Consider the following 19,950-nt stretch of genomic DNA (forward strand, 5'->3'; position numbering starts at 1 on the left):
TATCTCGTGTAATAAATCGTATAAATGAACATAAACCTCATTCTATTGCATATTAATGAATTGTGTCTTTTCTGCATACAATTGATGCATTTTTCTTGGGCAGAATCTAATACTATTTTGCAATAAAATCTCTGTTTGTAATGTCAAATGTTTTAGGGCGAAAAAAGTAATATCATTTTGCATTTTAAGCAAATTTATATCATTATTTCGTAATTTTTGTTTTGCTAACTAAATGTATACGTGCGTTGAACAGCTTATTTTACTATGTATTATCCTCCACATGGCGCATGACGAATGGGGACACTCATCAACCAATCTACCAGCACACTTGCTGAGTGTCATTGTGAGCGTACCAGATAGAAAGTATGGTCAGTTTTGTTGTAACCGTGGCTGTGACTTTGTTTTTGTTGTTGATACCTGTTGTTACATGACACACTACAGGCAGTAGGAACTTCTGGTGTCATTCCCTACCAAAAAAAAAAAAAGGATTCCTTTAGCTAGGTTATTTTGAAATTACATAAATGGGTCTACATTTTTAAAAAGGATTTATAACATTTTAAATATATACTAAATAATTATTTTTAGATTGATAATGATTTATGATAAAAAAAAATCTGTTGTTATATTATGATAATACGAGAGAACCTATATTATTCTTCGACAATCATATTAATTGGGTAATTCCTGGATATAATATATTGCAATTGTAGCTTAGTTTATGAGGGAATGGAATACTAGTACAATGCATATTTTTAAACAAATCTTTGCCTGTTTGTGGAACTTTATATTGGAGTTTAATATACATAGTTATCATAAAGGCAATCTAACCGAACTGGTGAATTTTCATTCCAGAAAATAAAAACAAAATATAACTGCTCGGAAGTAAAAGCTGCTTTAAGTAGGTTGACTTCCGAAGAAATATCCTTTATACAGAACAATGCTACTTAAAATTCCTGTGACATGTGTAAAGAACCACGAGAAATCACACTAACTGTTACTATACAGGGAGAAACAATCACATTGAGAATATTATTTTACGGCGAAAAAGTTTCTGTAAATGATAAATGAATTGGTGTATTTTTAATTTTGATACATTTTTGGGTTTTTTAAGATGCTAACTAAAATTGATTGACTTAGACCCACCTTTCTTGTTGTTGAATGTAGTAGATTCTGTAGTCTTCTATTGAACCAATTTAAAAAACATGTGGAATTGTACTGTATATGTAAAATTAACCAAAGCTTTAGTTTCGGATTTTGGGATATTCCCTGTGCAACATCATTGAATTGAAGAAAATAAACTCATTTAGTTGCAGATTTATGAATAAATTAAGTCAAGTTTCTGCGTACAAGTCATTCATTGGACAGAAACACGTGCAATTCAATCAAGATATAATCATGGTGCTCATTGCGAAGGCAAAAAGACACCCCTTACATGTTTTGTTTAATTTTATGTCATCGTAACTGTTTTTTATATTTCTATTTGTCATTTCTGATCTTTTTACGGAGAAAAATAGCCATATTATTTTGCATTGAAACAAATTTGTGTCATCATATCGTAATTCTTGTATTGCAAACCAAATAACGGGCTGAAACAGCTCACAATTCTTTAATGTTAAACTCCACATGGCGCATGACAAATACCTCCCTCTATTATAAACTGGTCTACCAGCACACTTGCTGAGTGTCATCGTGAGCGTACCATATGGAAAGTATGGTCAGTTTTGTTGTAACCGTGGCTGTGACTTTGTTTTTGTTGTTGATACCTGTTTGTACCACGACACAGGGAGTAGGAACTTCTGGTGTCCTTCCCATCGAAGGTAATTGTAAGATACAAAAAAAGGTTTACTTTTTATAGGATTTACAACATTTTTTTATTATATGCTAATGTTTTGGAATCTTAAACGGACAATTGTTACCAAGTTCATAATGATTGACGATATCACTTCAAATTGGAATATATATTTTTAACTTGTTTAATTACCATTGTTTATTGAAGAAAAAATATATATTTTAGATGCGCTGGTACAATTTTCTTAATTTCATAATTGAGAACAATTTTGTACAGTCATGGCAACATTGCATTATATTACTATACAAAACTGTTCTACTGTGTATTTATTCTCTTTATATGTATTCATAATTGTTAAATGTCATGTCCAATAAGACCTTAATTTGAAAAAAAAAATTATATTCTATTCTGATATGAGAGATACTAGTACTATATCTTTCTCAGATTTCATACAGTATTTGAGAAAAGATGTATGCGGGAATGAAGATATAATCACCACTTTCTCATTGAAATAAAGCTTAATTAACATGGAAAACTACTGCAATGTCTATCATTATACACATACTTAGCATAAGAGGACTTAAATTTTAATGTATTAATCGGACCAAGCAACTTTAAATAAGAAAATAATTCTATAAGGAATAAGGAATAATTAATTCTTTGATTATATTGATGTTATAATTTTGGTCGGGGCGTGATCAAATCCAATAAAGCCCGAAGGGATTGATGATAAATTTGACCACGCTCCGACCGAAATTATCACCTCATAATATTCAAAGAATTATTCCTTACTACTTATATTTATATTATTTCCAATTTGTACACTTTAACGCATTTTAAAATCACTATTTTTCATGTGTGCACATGTTATGTATTACTACGCGGCGCAGCCATTACCGTTTTTCGGTTATTCTATAAGACACGCCCACTTTGTGTCGCTCATCTTTTATGACATAATTGGGCTATAGGCTAATTACATTTATCAGTGTCTTTGCCTGTGATAACACTACGTATCGATTTTGTACAATACAGTCCAATAAATTAAAATGACGTATAATTGGGGCGCAAGCGGGGTTTGCTTATTTATATTCAAATTACAGTCACTGAAAATTGCATAAATATAAGTAATAAGGAATCATTCTTGTAATATTATGAGGTGATAATTTCGGTCTGGGCGTGATCAAATCTATCAAAAAGCCCATCGGGCTTTATTAGATTTGATTGCGCCCCGACCGAAATTCTCACCTCATAAAACTCAAAGAATGATTAATTTTTCTTTAAATAGGCTTTAGAATTGATCCGTAATGTTATCACAGACAAAGACAATTGAAAATGTAAATATTGAAAGTTGCCTGTTGATAAATTTAGAGCAACGGCCATTAATTCTTTATGCTTAATGCTGCTTCAGTTGATGAAAGTTTAGTGCAAGTTTGGTCATTAAAATCAATTTTGTAGTAGCACGTTACAGGTACATGTGTCGCGATTGTATAGTGGTTACACCCTTTGAGTCAGATTGAAATGAAAACACGTCCGAACACTTTGACTGGTTTATCTAGACTAACTTTCAAACATAAACATATTATTAACGTAACCATGACATCATGCTATGATGACGTCATAATAGCAGTGTCTCCCAATGTCACATGCACCTTGACGTCGTACAAGATATTTACCAACATACTCGGGGCCTCAAAATGTACAAAATCACAATTTACAAAAATTAAAAGTTCATAAAAGGTTCTCGTTGTGTATGAAAAATTAATTAGAAAGTCTTGGACTTCTCCCCAACTCTGGCTCTGATTCGCAAACTTCCAAGGGATAACACTTTGTAATGGGACGGTTCCGTTGCTAAGACGTAAAAGTGCAGATCTTGTGAGTCCATCTCTGCCAGTCGTGAGGTCCACCACTAGAGCAATTTTCCAGTTGATACGTTTTGTGAAATCATCATGGACTTGGACGACATCTCTAATTTTGATCTTATTACACGCTGTTCCTGTTCTTCGATGATATTGTCTTAGAGAAGTAAGATATTCCATCTGTTCCAGAAGTTTTGTGAAGCTGAATTTGTTGTTTCATAAATTGATTAGCTTTCTCGTGATTTAATAGAGAATCATTGTTGGTATCCTCTTTATCAACATAGGGTAGAGATGTTAATCTTCTTCCATACAGCAACTGAGATGGTGTAAGTGGCTCCGGATCTGTTGAAATGTAAGTTAGCGGTCTGTCATTCAGCATCGCTTCTTTTTCCGTTACTATGGTGTGAAGAGTCTCCATATTTATCTTTGAACGTCCAAGAACTTTCTGTAAGGAAGTCTTTGTCAATCCAATGAGTCTCTCCCACCATCCACCATACCATGGAGCTCGACTTGGAATGAATTTCCATTGTACTCCATATTCAGATAGTTTTTGATATATGTTTTCTGCATGTGATGATCTAATGATTTCCCTGGATGCAGATTGAAAGGTTGTTGCATTATCTGAGATCATGATACTAGGCAGTGATCTCCTACTAATAAATCTTCTGAATGCAAGAAGAAATGAGCTTTGTGTTAGGTTGGTACTAGCTCTAGGTGTAAGGCTCGAGTTGAGGCACAGGTAAAAAGGCATATATATGTTTTAGAGTCTTCTCCCAATTTATCCTTGACATAAAGAGGTCCTGCAAAATCTATGCCTGTCACGGTAAATGGAGGTTTCATCTGTAGACGGTCCTTTGGTAGCGGAGGGGGTTCTTGAGCTTGATAAGACTTTCCAAAGACTTTCCTATAGCTGATACATCCTCTAAGAATTCCTTTTACACGTTGTCGAATCCTCGGTATCCAATATTGTTCATGGAGTAAGGTAATTGTTGAATTCAAACTGGCATGGGCATGTTTGTTGTGTGTATCAACAATAAGAAGATGCGTCAATCGATGATATGTTGGAAGAGGAAGAAGGTGTGGGAATTTTGTTTTATCCATCGGTGGCGCATTGTGAATTCTTCCTCAACACCTTTAAAATCCTTCGTTATCGAGGAACAGTTTCAGTTCCTGGATCAATGTTGGTTCCTTCCAGATGGATGTTTCAGATATTCCATTTCTTTTGTAAACTCTGTTCTCTGTACATCTTGTATGAGCAGTCTAGTAACTTCACCTAACTCTTGTTTACTGAGAAATCCTGCTCTCTTTTCACTAGAATGTCTGCAGTTGTGAATGAATCTTCTTATGTATGCAAGAACTCTGACCAACTTCATGAGTGAACTCTTATCTTCAAGTTTCAGTATTGACTGTATACTCTTGATGTCTGCAATATCTTGAACCTTCGTTTGATGACTCATATCACTCTTTTCTTCTGTGCTTGTGGAACATAATATTGTCTTACTGAAAATTACATAAATATAAGGCCATTTTTGGGGTTGCATTAACCATTCTGGTCCATTCCACCAGAGTGTATCCTCTTTGAATTTCTTGAGGGCAATTCCTCGTGTGAGATAGTCAGCAGGATTACAGTATGTTGGACAATACTGCCATGTTAAAGATTCGCTGATCTCCCGAATTTCATTTACTCGGTTTGCTACAAATCTGTTTGGCGTTTTCTGTGAAATGATCTAGTGAAGTACAATTAGACTGTCACACCAAAAGTTGATTTTGTTAACTCCTGTTATTTCTTTTACATGTTTTCCCAATCTTGCTCCAATAAGTGTTCCCATGAGTTCTAATCTTGGAAGTGTGACCTGCTTGATTGGTGTCACTCGATTTGGCCATAAGTAATGTTATCTTGTTCTTTGATAACAAATAGACACATGCACCATATGCTTGCTGATTTGCATCGGAGAAAATGTGCAATGAATCACACATACACATCCATTGAGGGACTGTTATTTCTGTTTATTCTGGTGCCCAGTGCATCACATTTCTGATGAGATTTCTCTCCATGTAGTCTGCATAGACTTAGGCAGTTTTTCATCCCATTTCAAATTAGCTTTCCATAATCTTCGCCTTCACAGAAATAGGACTTAATAATCCAAGTGGATCAAACACCTTTGATGTTTCTCTCAATACTTCTCGCATTGTAGTCACGCGATCCTTCTTTTGTCCAGTATCATTCTTTGCATATTGAAAAGTATCTTCTTGTGGATTCCATTTCATTCCAAGAACTTTAACGACAGAGTCTTCATCCGCTGTTTTTTCTGCTTCAGATATGTATTGTAGCATCTCACTGTTGGAGCTCCAGGAACGAAAATTAAAACCTCCTTCTGCAAGTAAGGTTCTTGATTCTTTGTAGAACTTCATAGCTGTTTCCTCACTCTGGAAGCTGGGTAAAACATTGTCAACATAGAGATTTTGTTTAAAAAGAGAAGAAATTTAATTTGCATTCTCTTGAAAATGTTTCATCAGAGTAGCTCTGAGGATAAAAGGTGAACAAGTTGCTCCAAACAGGACAGATCGAAAGCGATAAGTTGTCAATGGACTTGATGCATTACCGGGATCACTTAGCCAAAGGAATCGTGTCGCATCACGATCTTTCTGGTGAAGCTCAATTTGAATGAAGGCCTTTTCAATATCTGCTGTTACTACAAACTTGTTCAGTCTGAATCTGGTCAAAATTGACGTGATGTCATTCATCATCGGGGAGTATGGCTCGATGCAATTATTTAGACTAACATGTCCAGTTTTGTCCTTGCAGCTACAATCGTACACAATTCTAATCGGGTTGTTGTGCTGTCCTTTTTCACAGAGTGATGAGGGATATAATGGACTATATTTTCTGAATTTTCTGGATCTTCAACTTTCGCAATAAACCCTTTGTTTTCTTGATCCTGTATTATTTCACTGTACAGCTTTAACAGTTTTGGATCCTTTGCTAATCTCTGAATAACGTTTTCTGTTCTTCTTTTCACAATCTCGTAGTTTGTAGGTAAGCATGGAGAGTTTTCTTTCCAGGGGATCTTAGCAACATAATGACTATCCTCTTTATCAATTGATGTAGCTGCATAATTCAAGAGTTTCTCCTTGACTTTCATCTCTTCACTGTGATCATCAATTCCCATGGATTCTATTTTCCAGAATTTTTCCAGGTCAACCTCTTCCACTTTTTGATTTGCTAGAATATGGAACATCCCTGAATGCCGTTTTCCAGATGAGTGGATAGGTCCAGATAAAAGATATCCAACCTTTTATTCAACCGCCATGGGTCCATTTCCTCTTATGATTCTGTCTCCTACTATGCTCCAATAGTAGTCTGCACCAATTAGAATTGAAATATGGAACTGCTCATCTGAGCTGACTGGGTGTGCCAATTTCAATCCCTTAAGGTATGAGAGTTCCTTAATATTGACAGGTGATCTGTTGAAGATTGGAGCTACTATTGTTGGAATGATGATGACATCCATTGGAATTTTCTCTCCGGTTTGTGTTTCCAGTTGAACTGTTGCTTTCTCTAGGTTACGAACTTCACTATTCTTGTCTCCAAACGCTGAAATCTTTAGAGTGATGGATCCCGTTGATTTTATGTCAAGTATCTGTGCTAACTCCTCAGTTATAAATGAGTTTTGAGCTCCTTCATCTAGCAATACATTGCAGTTGACTTCTTGATTTCTGTACCAAATTGGCGTCACAGCAGTTTTTAGCAGCACTTCAGTGTTGGCTCTAACATGTGATGAAGAGTGAAGCTGGAATGACTGCTCTCGTTGATGTGGCTGTTTAAATTGCGTGCTCTCGGAATTAACAGCTCTCTCTGAAGTACTTCGTGGGAATTGAAAATTGCGGCAAATACTAGTATGATGAAGCTTTTTGCAATTCTTGCACTTGAAATGCGACTGACATTCGCTTACTTTGTGTTTTCCAAAGCAATTAAAGCAGACTTTCTTCTGTTTGACGATTGATATCCTTTCTTCATAATCAGTTATGACATGGCAAGCTGTTGGCGAGTGTTTCCCATTACAAAACAAGCATTGCTTTACATTAGTCCCTTGCTTGATAGTTTTCTTATGGTTTGCTCCTGCAACAAAGTTAGCAGTTGGTATGAACTGTTGTGATTCTTGGTTAGATCTTGTATTGCTAGCATTTCCAGCATCCTGAACGCAAAGTTCCTTCTTTATTGCTCTCCTCAATGAGTTTAAATCCCAGTTGTCATCTCTTTTGTCCCGAGTAATGTTCTTCCAAATGTCTGCTGGGAGCTTGTTGTAAATCATGGGTGTTAGAATCGTCCCATACGTGGTTTCGTCAATGCCCAAGGACTCCAAACCTCTAATGCAGCACTCCATTTTGTCATAGAAAATTCTCAAACAATCTGGATTGGACTTTGGTAGTTGTATGTTGATAAGAGCCTGTATGTGCGCATTGACGATTTTATGATTTTGGCCATATCTTTCAAATAAGTCATCTATTGCCTGTCTGTAGTTTGTATAGGTCAAACTAAATCCTGAGATAACGCGAAGTGCTTCTCCACACAACAATGACCGAAGGTAGCTAAATTTTTCTACATCAGATAAACTGTTGTTTCCATGGATCCTTGTGTTGTAACAATTCCAAAATGTTTGCCATTCAAGAAGATTTCCCTCAAAAATTGGTAGATTGAGTTTCGGTAACTAATGGGAGTATGCTGATTGAGTAGCACCACTATTAGAGTTTGGATTCAAATTGAGGCTTGTCTGCTGAACACATGAATTTTGAGAAAAATCATGCGTCGAATGAGCATTTTCTCCGATATGAAGATTTTCATTGTGATCCAAATACTGGTAATTGCTGGCAGTTGCATTTAAAGTTGATCCTTATACTAAGAGATGTTTTTTGGTTTTCTTAATTTTTGACTCCATATTAAATTTGTACTCATCTGCCTCAAGGATTTCCTTTTCCACATCTTCTTCAACTCTATCGTCTAGAATTCTGTCATCTAGATTCCTAAGAATTTCTTGCTTCTCCTTTAGTGTTGATATTATGGTATCTATATCTTCTGAATTGTTTTCTTCTAAAAAGGATTTTTCCAATTTTCTCAAAAGTCTTGTTACAGCACTTCCTTGTCCTGAACGAATTGCTCTAAGTTTAGAAGTCATCTCTCCGTTTGGTCACGGCACCAAAATGTCCCGATTGTTTAGTGGTTACACTCTTTGAGTAAGATAGAAATGAAAACACGTCTGAACACTTTGACTGGTTTATCTAGACTAACTTTCAAACATAAACATATTATTAACGTAACCATGACGTCATGCTATGATGACGTCATAATAGCAGTGTCTCCCAATGTCACATGCACCTTGACGTCGTACAAGATATTTACCAACAACATGTATGAATAAGAATTCGTTTTAAAGTACTTCAGAATATACAAACTGCCGTAGTTTTCAGCCTTGATACCACAGCAAAGGTTTTCAAATTTAATTTATATTGTCTTTTCTTTTAATGTTTAAATGAAATTAAAAATTATTTTTCAAGCATTGTTAATGTATTATTAAGCGGCGCAGCCATTACCGTTTTTCGGTTATTCTATAAGACACGCCCACTTTGTGTCGCTCATATTTTATGACATCATTGGGCTATATTTACATTTATCAGTGTCTTTGCTTGTGATAACACTACGTATCGATTTTGTCTTATACAGTCCAATAAATTCAAATGACGTATAATTGGGGCGCAAGCGGGGTTAGCTTATTTATATTCAAATTACAGTTACTTAAAATTGCATAAATATAAGTAATTATAAGGAATCATTCTTTAAATATTATGAGGTGATAATTTCTGTCTGGGCGTGATCAAATCTATCAAAGAGCCCATCGGGCTTTATTGGATCTGATCACGCCCCGACCAAAATTATCACCTCATAATACTCAAAGAATGATTCATTTTTCCTTAAATAGGCTTTAAAATTGAATCGTAATGTTATCACAGACAAAGACAGTTGAAAATGTAAATATTGAAAGTTACCTGTTTGAAAATTTTAGAGCAACAGCCATTCTTTATGCTTAAAGGGGCATGGTCACGATTTTCGTCAAATTCTATTTTTCTATTTCTATTAATTACAATGCTTTAGATATGCATTTCTAATGATCAAATAAAATTTGAGAGTCAGTCTTTAAGTTTTAAGCACGATACAGAGCTCACAAATCTGTGACATGTAAACAAGGCTCGTGCCCTGTTTTTGTTTACATAGGTTCAATTTACCGATTAAAAACCTTTTTCGAGCTGATTTTTCTATCTTCTTATTCATTTTAAGCATAGATAAACAGTTCCTAACGTTTAACACATTCATTTTAGGTTTAAATTTGAAATTTTTACTTCAACATTCAAATTGTAAACAAAAGCTTTGGTTACATGTCAAAGAATTGTAAGCTCTGTAACTCACTTATAACTTAACAAATGGCCCTCAAATTTTGTTTGCCTATTAAAAATGCCTCACTGAAGCATTGTAATTATTCAAATTGGAAAAATAACTTTTGACCAAAATCGTGACCATGTCCCTTTAATGCTGCTTCAGTTGAAGAAAGTTTAGGGCAAGTTTGGTCATTAAAATCAATTTTGTAGTATCACGTTACAGGTACATGTATGAATAAGAATTCGTTTAAAAGTACTTCAGAATATACATGTACAAATTGCCGTAGTTTTCAGCCCTTGTTATTACAGCAAAGGTTTTCAAATTTAATATATATTGTCTTTTTCTTTTTATCAAAAACTTTTAATGTTTAAATGAAATAAAAAAATTTTTTCAAGCATTGTTAATGTAACCTTGGCAACACTTAAATTTTTCATTTTCCCAAGAAACTTTTTTCCATAATTTATAATTAACTATATTTTGTATATGATTTAGTTTATGTAAGGTAGCTGAAATTGCAGCAATCACTTACAATTTGTCTTAAAAATGACATAAAATTGCCTTTTGTTTTTAATCTTTTGCTTGCTGCCGTGTCTTGCACTTTTAGAAATCAAGTTTATCAAGTTTTGAAATAGGAGGAAAATCGGTGATTACGTGGCCATCAAATTCTGATAATCACATTATATACCATGTAAAATTTGTCTTCAGGAACTAAAAAATCGACTTACTAGTATTTTAAAATAGTTTTCTTACGTGTATATTTCTTTTTTTAAACAAAGGGTATCAAAATACCACATGTTGTTTGTCATACATTTAAATGTTTTAATTTACTATATCTTTGTAGGTGGAAAAGATGTTTACAGACACGAATATGCTAGTATTAGTTTTTCTGTTATGCTGAGCGACATCCTTTGTAGCCTGTGTGACTCCATTCAAAGCAAGAAACAGAAAAGACGCTGTAAACGGCAGAACTGTATCTCTACCAGAGACTTGGTAGAGAATGGAAAAAAATAACTCATTCAGTTGCAAATTTATGAATAAATTAAGTCAAGGTTCTGCATACAACTCATTCATTGGACAGACACACATGCAATTCAATCAAGATATAATCATGGTGCTGATTGCTGAGGCAAAAAGACACCCCTTACATGTTTTGTCTAATTTTATATCATCGTAACTGTTTTTATATTTCTATTTGTCATGTCTGATCTTTTTACGGAGAAAAATAGCCATACTATAATGCATTGAAGCAAATCTGTGTCATCATTTCGTAATTTATATATTTCAAACCAAATAACGGGCTTAAACAGCTCACAATTCTCTAATGTTAAACTCCACATGGCGCATGACAAATACCTCCCTCTATTATAAACTGGTCTACCAGCACACTTGCTGAGTGTCATCGTGAGCGTACCATATGGAAAGTATGGTCAGTTTTGTTGTAACCGTGGCTGTGACTTTGTTTTTGTTGCTGATTCCTGTTTGTACCACGACACATGGAGTAGGAACTTTTGGTGTCCTTCCCAACGAAGGTAATTGTAAGATACAAAAAAAGGTTTACTTTTTATAGGATTTACAAATGCTAATGTTTTGGAATCTTAAACGGACAATTGTTACCAAATTCATAATGATTTACGATATCACTTAAATTTGGAATACATATCTTTAACTTGTTTAATTACCATTGTTTATAGAAGAAAATATACACAGATGTTCTGGTACAATTTTCTTAATTTCATAATTGAGAACAATTTTGTACATGGCAACACTTATATAATACCGAGCAGCCCTATAAGCGGTCGTCTGTCAATAGTAAATAAGAAAACGAAAGGTCATTTAAAATCTTTCTCACAATGTTTGCCATAAGGAATTTGCTCCCCTCTTTTCTGAGGCCCATGTAACCTGCTGGTTGACGCAGAGCTTCATCTTTATAAATGACATATTTTGTTTACCTCGGAAACACTGCTTTTTTACCATAATATTCAAAAAGAGCTCATATTACGGGAGATTACTCCCAGTTGGAAAACAATTCAAGAGGGGTAACTCTAATTCATTGTATAAAAGAGAAAATGCAGGTGCGGATTTTTTAAATCCGGAGCACTTCGTTGCCAATGCCCTTAAACAGGTTTTCTCCAGTAGTATTACTACACCCAGTGACCACTCATGCAAGCAAAAATATATAAATAACTCAAAAGTAGGAAATACATTTCAAACAAAATTTAGATACCAGAACTCAACCATAAGTATGGGAGTATGTTTGGAACATAATTGTGACACCGAGAAAACTCGAAATGTTTAGCAGACGGAATCTCATTGAATTTTTTTTCCTTGTACATTCTTTATCAAGCGTCATTAAAAAAGCGTTTTTGTGATTCTCATGTAGAATTTCTTTGTAAAATGTTCAATCAATTTGTTCAAAAGTTTATAAGAAACTTTAACTTTAAAATTATCGTCAATAATAAAGTGATTTTTGGAAAAATGAATAATTTTAATTGCTTGATGTCAATAGTATATATCTACCGTTGGATTTAATAACGGCTAATTTAGCGTAGCGGTAACGCGTTGGGCTTCAAGTTGCAAGTTGATTTTAGCGTCGTGAGTTCGAATCCCGCTGTCGGCACTTGAAAGATTTTCGGTAAAAACATTAATTTTGCCGTGCTCTATTTCGGCATAGTATGCTTACGCTATATTAATTTTTTTGATACTATGCGAAAATAGATGACAAACTGACAGAATGCATAATAATGCATTATATCACTATACAAAACTGTCCTACTATGTATTTATTCTGTTTATATAAATATTAATTTGAATTTTTTTTTATATTTTATTCTTATATGAGAGGTATTAGTACTAACGTTTCTCAGATTTCATACAGCATTTGAGAAAAGATGTATGCGGGAATAAAGATATAGTCACCATTTTCTCATTGAAATAAAGCTTAATTGACATGGAAATTAAAACTACTGCAATGTCTATTATTATACACATACTTGGCATAGAAGTACTTAAAATTTAATGTATAAATCGGACCAAGCACCTTTAAATAAGAAAATAATTCAGAATCCTTTAAGAAATAAGGATTAATTAATTCTTTGATTATTAATTTTGGTCGGGGTATGGTCAAATCCAATAAAGCCCGAAGGGCTTTATGATAAATTTAACTATGTTCCGACCGAAATTATTACCTCATAATATTCAAAGAATTATTCCTTACTACTTATATTTATATTATTTCCAATTTGTACACTGGAAATAATATAAGTTATAAGGAATTTTACTTATCATAAAGCCCTTCGGGTTTTATTGGATTTGATCTCGCCTCGACCGAAATTATCACCTCATAATATTCAAAGAATTATTCCTTACTACTTATATTTATATTATTTCCATTTTGTACACTTAAACGCATTTTAAAATCACTATTTTTCCATGTGTGCACATTTTATGTATTATTACGCGGCGCAGCCATGACCGTTTTTCGGTTATTCTATAAGACACGCCCACTTTGTGTCGCTCATATTTTAAGACATCATTGGGCTATATTTACATTTATCAGTGTCTTTGCCTGTGATTACACTACGTATCGATTTTGTCTTGTACAGTCCAATAAATTCAAATGAGGTATAATTGGGGCGCAAGCGGGGTTAGCTTATTTTTATTCAAATTACAGTTACTGAAAATTGCACAAATATAAGTAATAAGGAATCATTCTTTAAATATTATGAGGTGATAATTTCTGTCTGGGCGTGATCAAATCTATCAAAAAGCCCATCGGGCTTTATTGGATCTGATCACGCCCCGACCGAAATTATCACCTCATAATACTCAAAGAATGATTCATTTTTCCTTAAATAGGCTTTAAAATTGAATCGTAATGTTATCACAGACAAAGTTAGTTGAAAATGTAAATATTGAAAGTTACCTGTTGAAACTTTTAGAGCAACAGCCATCCTTTATGCTGCTTCAGTTGATGAAAGTTTAGGGCAAGTTTGGTCATTAAAATAAATTTTGTAGTATCACGTCACAGGTACATGTATGAATAAGAATTCGTTTAAAAGTACTTCAGAATATACAAATTGCCGTAGTTTTCAGCCTTGTTACCACAGCAAAGGTTTTCAAATTTAATATATATTGTCTTTTCTTTTTATTACAAACTTTTAATGTTTAAATGAATTTTTTTTTCAAGCATTGTTAATGTAACCTTGGCAACACTTAAATTTTTCATTTTCCCAAGAAACTTTTTTCCATAATTTATAATTAACTATATTTTGTATATGATTTAGTTTATGTAAGGTAGCTGAAATTGCAGCAATCACTTACAATTTGTCTTCAAAATGGCCATTTGTTTTCAATGTTTTGCTTGCTGCCGTGTCTTGCACTTATAGAAATCAAGTATATCAAGTTTTGAAATAGGAGGAAAATCGGTGATTACGTGGCCACCAAATTCTGATAATCACATTATATACCATGTAAAATTTGTCTTCAAGAACTAAAAAATCGACTTCCTAGTACATGTATTTTAAAATAGTTTTCTTACGTGTATATTTCTTTTTTTAAACAAAGGGTATCAAAATATCACATGTTGTTTGTCATACATTTAAATGTTTTAATTTACTATCTCTTTGTAGATGGAAGTGGTGTTCGTGGATATTCATCTAGTTTGTCTGTTATATTAGGCGACATGCTTTGTAGACTGTGTGACTCCATTCAAAACGAGAGACAGAAAAGACGCTGTAAGCGGCAAAACTGTATCTTTACCAGATACTGGGGACTATTAGTAGATTCGGGGCGGCGAATTTGATCTTTTGACTTGAAATGGAGATATCAAACGATGTGTCCAGTTATTCTATAATTAAATAAATCGTATTGTCACTTATATGCTAACATTATCTGTACTATGAGAAGCAAAGCAAATGTACTTAATATTTGTGTATGTAGTACGACATAAAATATGTATCAAGATAACGCAACTCGCAATCATGTGGATGTATTTAAGGAATAAGGGATCATTCTTGGAGTATTATTAGGTGATAATTTCGGTCGGGGCGTGGTCAAATCCAATAAAACCCCAAGGACTTTATGATAGATTTGACCACGCTCCGACCGAAATTATCACCTCATAATATTCAAAGAAACTTAAGATTCCATAATACTTATATTATTTCCAATTTGTATACAGGGGATTTCGCCACATATAATTCTCATATCAAAGTGATATGATTCTTATATAATTGCACTGATATGAGCTGATAAAAAGGGCATCATATCAGAATCATATCATGGGTATCATATGAGAATCATATAATTCTGATATGAGAATTATATGATAATGGCATCATATCTAAATTATATTATCGCTATATAATGATTATATAATTCTTATATGACAATCATGTAATTTTGACATGATATGAGAATCATATGAATATACATGTATACGTTGTAATATTCCCCGACATTAGATTATGTAACTTGTTACTTATCATCAAAGCTAGCATCCTCACGACGTCAGGGGACCTGAAATTGTGGCAAAGCTGGAGAACATATACCGGGGTATCTTAATATTTAATCTTTCTAATTAATTCCACGTTAACTTAATTATCAACACACGCAGAAACAGGTATAGTTACTCTACTTTTGATTTGATAAACAATAGAGTTCCCCTTCGCTGCTCCATCTAACACAAATCTCCGTTATCATCGCCGCTCCAATGAACACAGATCTCCGACATAAAATTCCTTTTAAAATCAAAGTACTGAAGTACTGACGGGAGTTGATTTTATCGATTGTTATTTATTTTAGAATCAACGCTGATAGGTTATTTTGCATGGCAAGTAGTTTCTTTTACATGTATGTATTTGAATTACGCACATTTTTTATAATAAGACTTTTCCGAAAAGAATTTCGATAAAACCCTTATGAATCATGTCGTGTAATACTTAAAGATACTATTAACTCCATCAAGGTATTTATCAGTAATCGAAATATTTCTGAAAAATTGTATGGATCCAAGCAATATTGAACCTTATTTTCGTTCAACCAGGCGCTCAGCTTTCTCCGTTAATCTCCGACAAGCAAGAGAGATTCTCTGGTTGTCGAAAATTTACGGAAACCATCGATCGTCTGGTTGAACGAGACAGTATAGTAATCTCTAGCGTAGGAATACATGCCACTACAAAAAATATCTAAATTGTTCCTACCATTTAAAATCTGACTATTTTCACGGTATTTATGAATAAGTTCCTTGAAAAACAGTGCTTCAGAATTCATTACGGCAAATTTATCGATTATTTTCGAGAACTAAGTCTTGTCAGCGGTGATGATTTGTGCTTAGGTCCAAACACTGTTTCACTTTCGGTTTGCCAGAGTAACTGCATAGGTTAGTTGATTAAAATCAACTCCCAAAAATCCGGTTTTGGCAAAAATGATTCGTTGTCGCCCCTGCCCCGACGCCCTTGCCAGAGACAGAATAGTTGGAACGATAATTTGTTTATATTCAAGACATTTCCAGTTTTTTTATTGCTGATTTTCTTAACTCTCATTATTTCATCATTTTTTAAATTAAGTGATATGAAAATTAATTTGGTTCTTTTTGATAGACTTGATAAAATTCTTGAAAATGTTGATTTTGTTTGGTTTTTATGAATTCATACATGTATACAAAGCAAATTTTCATAATCATCATATGATTTAATAATACAATTAATAAAGAACCCACTGATTTCTGCTTTGTAAAAGACAACACGTCCATGATTAACCACGATTTACTATAACAATGGTGATCGTTAATCGTGAGATGGAAGGAAAATCACGAGCTTGGAACATTCGGAAATTATTAATATATATTCTTTATGCCATTCATAATCTTATGAGAGAATAAAATCATTGAGACATAGAGGGTGTTAAATCGTGACATGGAATGGTTACGATTTGTTCTGGCATGCATGGCTTGGTTTGTGTTGGTGTTACAAACCACCTTAGACAATCAGTTCTGGTCAACACATTCAGCAAGACAAGGATACGGTCGTTTAACACTAAATTTAATTTCATGTACTCAATAAAATACATCCCCACCACAATGATATAAAAATTAACAATGAACGCTAGTCATTCATAGAACCAAATATGTAACTTTTTATGCATCAATCCACACTTGATATCTAGTACATTTTAAAAAAAAATATTTTAGGCTGGATATCAATAACAATTTGACAGTTCAATAAATAGTAAATAATAACGTTCCTTTACATAATGGATTAGTTTCCGGAAAGTAAACACATCTTTCATTGACAGGGCTCTTTAGATTAACTATACTGTCATAGGAACCAACCAATGTCTATCTAATAAGTTAAGTATCGCCGCCACAATACACTTTCATACAGTCCACATTATCTTCATGGTAACACAGCTCGCACGGAATATCATTGGATTTGAAAGCTCGTTTAGCTGGAATAAAACAACACAAATTGTTAATGTCAGTCGACCAAGTACTTGGGCGTTTAATATAATGCATGCAATCTCCATCTACAAAAGGTCACTTGTAACATCTACAGATGCATGAAGATATGTTTACAGTACAAAAAGAGGCGCAAACCGAGTTAATCTATTTGGATTTCGTTATGTAAAATGCGTGTTCTAGCATAATGCATGACAATTCTCTATCTACATTACTATGAATAAAGTACTAATAAGCTAGTGTTGCTAAAAGCTGACTCCTTTTAACTGTACTTTCAACTTGGCATAAAATAAAGCGACTTATTCCAAAAATCTGACGCGGCACCGGAGAAGCTTGCAGGAATTGGAAAATACGTTATCCAAACCTTTTGTAGTTGTCTATTAGAAAGGACAACGGGTGCTATACGTATTTTACAATTTTGTCATTGGTAAAGATATACACATAATCCACACATGTTTACAGGAAAACATGTTTTGCGACGTCAAAAATACACATGTACATGGACACCATCAAAGTCGCCTCGGGTCGTAAACAATACCGTTGTAGACCGTGACAGTTTGTATCGCCATTGGATAGAGAAGTCGCCGCCCACTGCTAAATATAATCATCAGGTCATTACCTGCCGCCAACCTTCAATTTACTTATTTCATGGAATGGTTTTTGGTTGACATTAACTGGTTCTGCGACATATAACGGTCGTTTAAGAAAATATACGGCCTCGTTTATTTTTCAGTCGATACTTTTTTAGTTTCTTGCTGAAATATTGATGCCTATAAATACCAGCGATGTTGCTGTCCTTCAGGGTATTACATGATTTCTGGCTAAAGTCAAAACATTTTTATATATACAATGGACAGTCTATTATAATTGTTAAAAGATAGAAAAGTATGTACTATTCATTACTAAGTAAAGACTACACTACTGTAACTGCTGAAAAGTGAAAAATGCAAGCAATGTGAGCAAAATATAATTCACAAACGACATTATAGGCTGTCAAAGAATATCCGTGCATGAAAGACACCCAAAGTCCAAATATTTGCAAGACATCTATAGCATGACGCTGTGCATTATAGTACTTAGTCCATGGGTGTCAGTAAATAGACAGAGAATGAGCAGAAGTTAGAGAGCGCTATAGAAGAACCTACGTCACTACCCTACGTCACTTACGACTTCATAGACAATAAATCTGGGCGCAATCAAAATTTTCCTCTCGCAGACACACAGTGCATGGATAGTCATTAGTACCTAATGACTTCTTTGCTACAAATAAAATCACGTCCAAGTTTTATATATATATACGGTTATAATTTTTTTTTGGCTGAAATGTGCAAGAAACTGTATAACATGTATTTTCAACATCCAGACAATTCTAAAACAGATCTATCAAGTGCTCAGATATTATATATGCACATTAAACCTCATTTATTATAATCATATATGTAAACACAATTAAAATGCATGCGTATGCATTTTCTTCAAATGATTTACTACCATGCATGCGTTAAATTAGAATCATTTTAACATGAGCTTAGACTTTGGGTAGTTGTGTTAAACAGCAATGTGACATAGTACTGTCTATTTCATTGCTGGCCACTCAGCCATGGCTCTCTGAAATCAACAAAATTTGTCTTGCTTTTGAGCTAAGACTACGCAACTGGTGCATATTTCGCTTGAAACCGCGTCAGTATTAACTTGCTTTGACGCAAGAAATAGATAGCTACGTCCTACTGAAAGTCCAAGGTCTTGTTAAAATGGTTCTATCACCTACTTCCTTCTGTATTTTTGTACATATATATTTAAAATGCATTCAAAAAATTTCAACAGTGTTGCGGTTTTCATGCAATATACAGTATTATCGTTTTTAAACTCAGTTGTATCCTTTGTCAGATTTTCTCCCAATATGTTTTTTTATCAATATAAATCAAGGAAATCATATTCAAACCAAAGCGGTGTTATATACTTTGAAATCGAGATTAAACAACGTTGATAAAATACTTCCAATTTCGTGATCCTTTTTCTTAAAACCGTCCAACGCGTAATTCTTAAAGATGGTACGGAACCATTCTTAGTCACCATGGTATGAAATTTCAAAATAACTTTACTATAAAAAAAATATACAAATTTGGAAATGAAAATCTTTCTCACCCCAGTTTGGATCTATAAACGACATAAGAGTGATGACGTCACTGAGGGACACCAAAGACCTTTGTGCCTCTATAAAGCTCAGCGCAGACACGACCAAAACTAGGATCCAAACTGGCTTCATGTTTTCTCCTGGGCAGGCAAGGCACAACTGACCATCTTTGCCTGGTCTGAGGAGGTTAGTTTTAGGTGAGCGGCAGAGAGGGACAACAAATGGACAAATCGTGTTTCCCCTCGGCGCTCTCCCGTGTTTTGGCGGTAAATGTGGCGCATCGAC

General features: G+C 34.1%; 1 long non-coding RNA gene across 1 annotated transcript; it reads left to right on the plus strand.

Annotated features, from left to right (window-relative positions):
• Positions 1-1,591: 1,591 nt before the first annotated feature.
• Positions 1,592-15,090, plus strand: LOC128186646 (uncharacterized). Its single transcript, XR_008243971.1, has 3 exons — positions 1,592-1,817; positions 10,917-11,604; positions 14,704-15,090. It is a non-coding gene; the product is annotated as an uncharacterized LOC128186646 (long non-coding RNA).
• Positions 15,091-19,950: the final 4,860 nt, after the last annotated feature.

This window comes from Crassostrea angulata, chromosome 6 (genome assembly GCF_025612915.1).
Source record: "Crassostrea angulata isolate pt1a10 chromosome 6, ASM2561291v2, whole genome shotgun sequence".
NCBI classification, from domain to species: domain Eukaryota; kingdom Metazoa; phylum Mollusca; class Bivalvia; order Ostreida; family Ostreidae; genus Magallana; species Magallana angulata.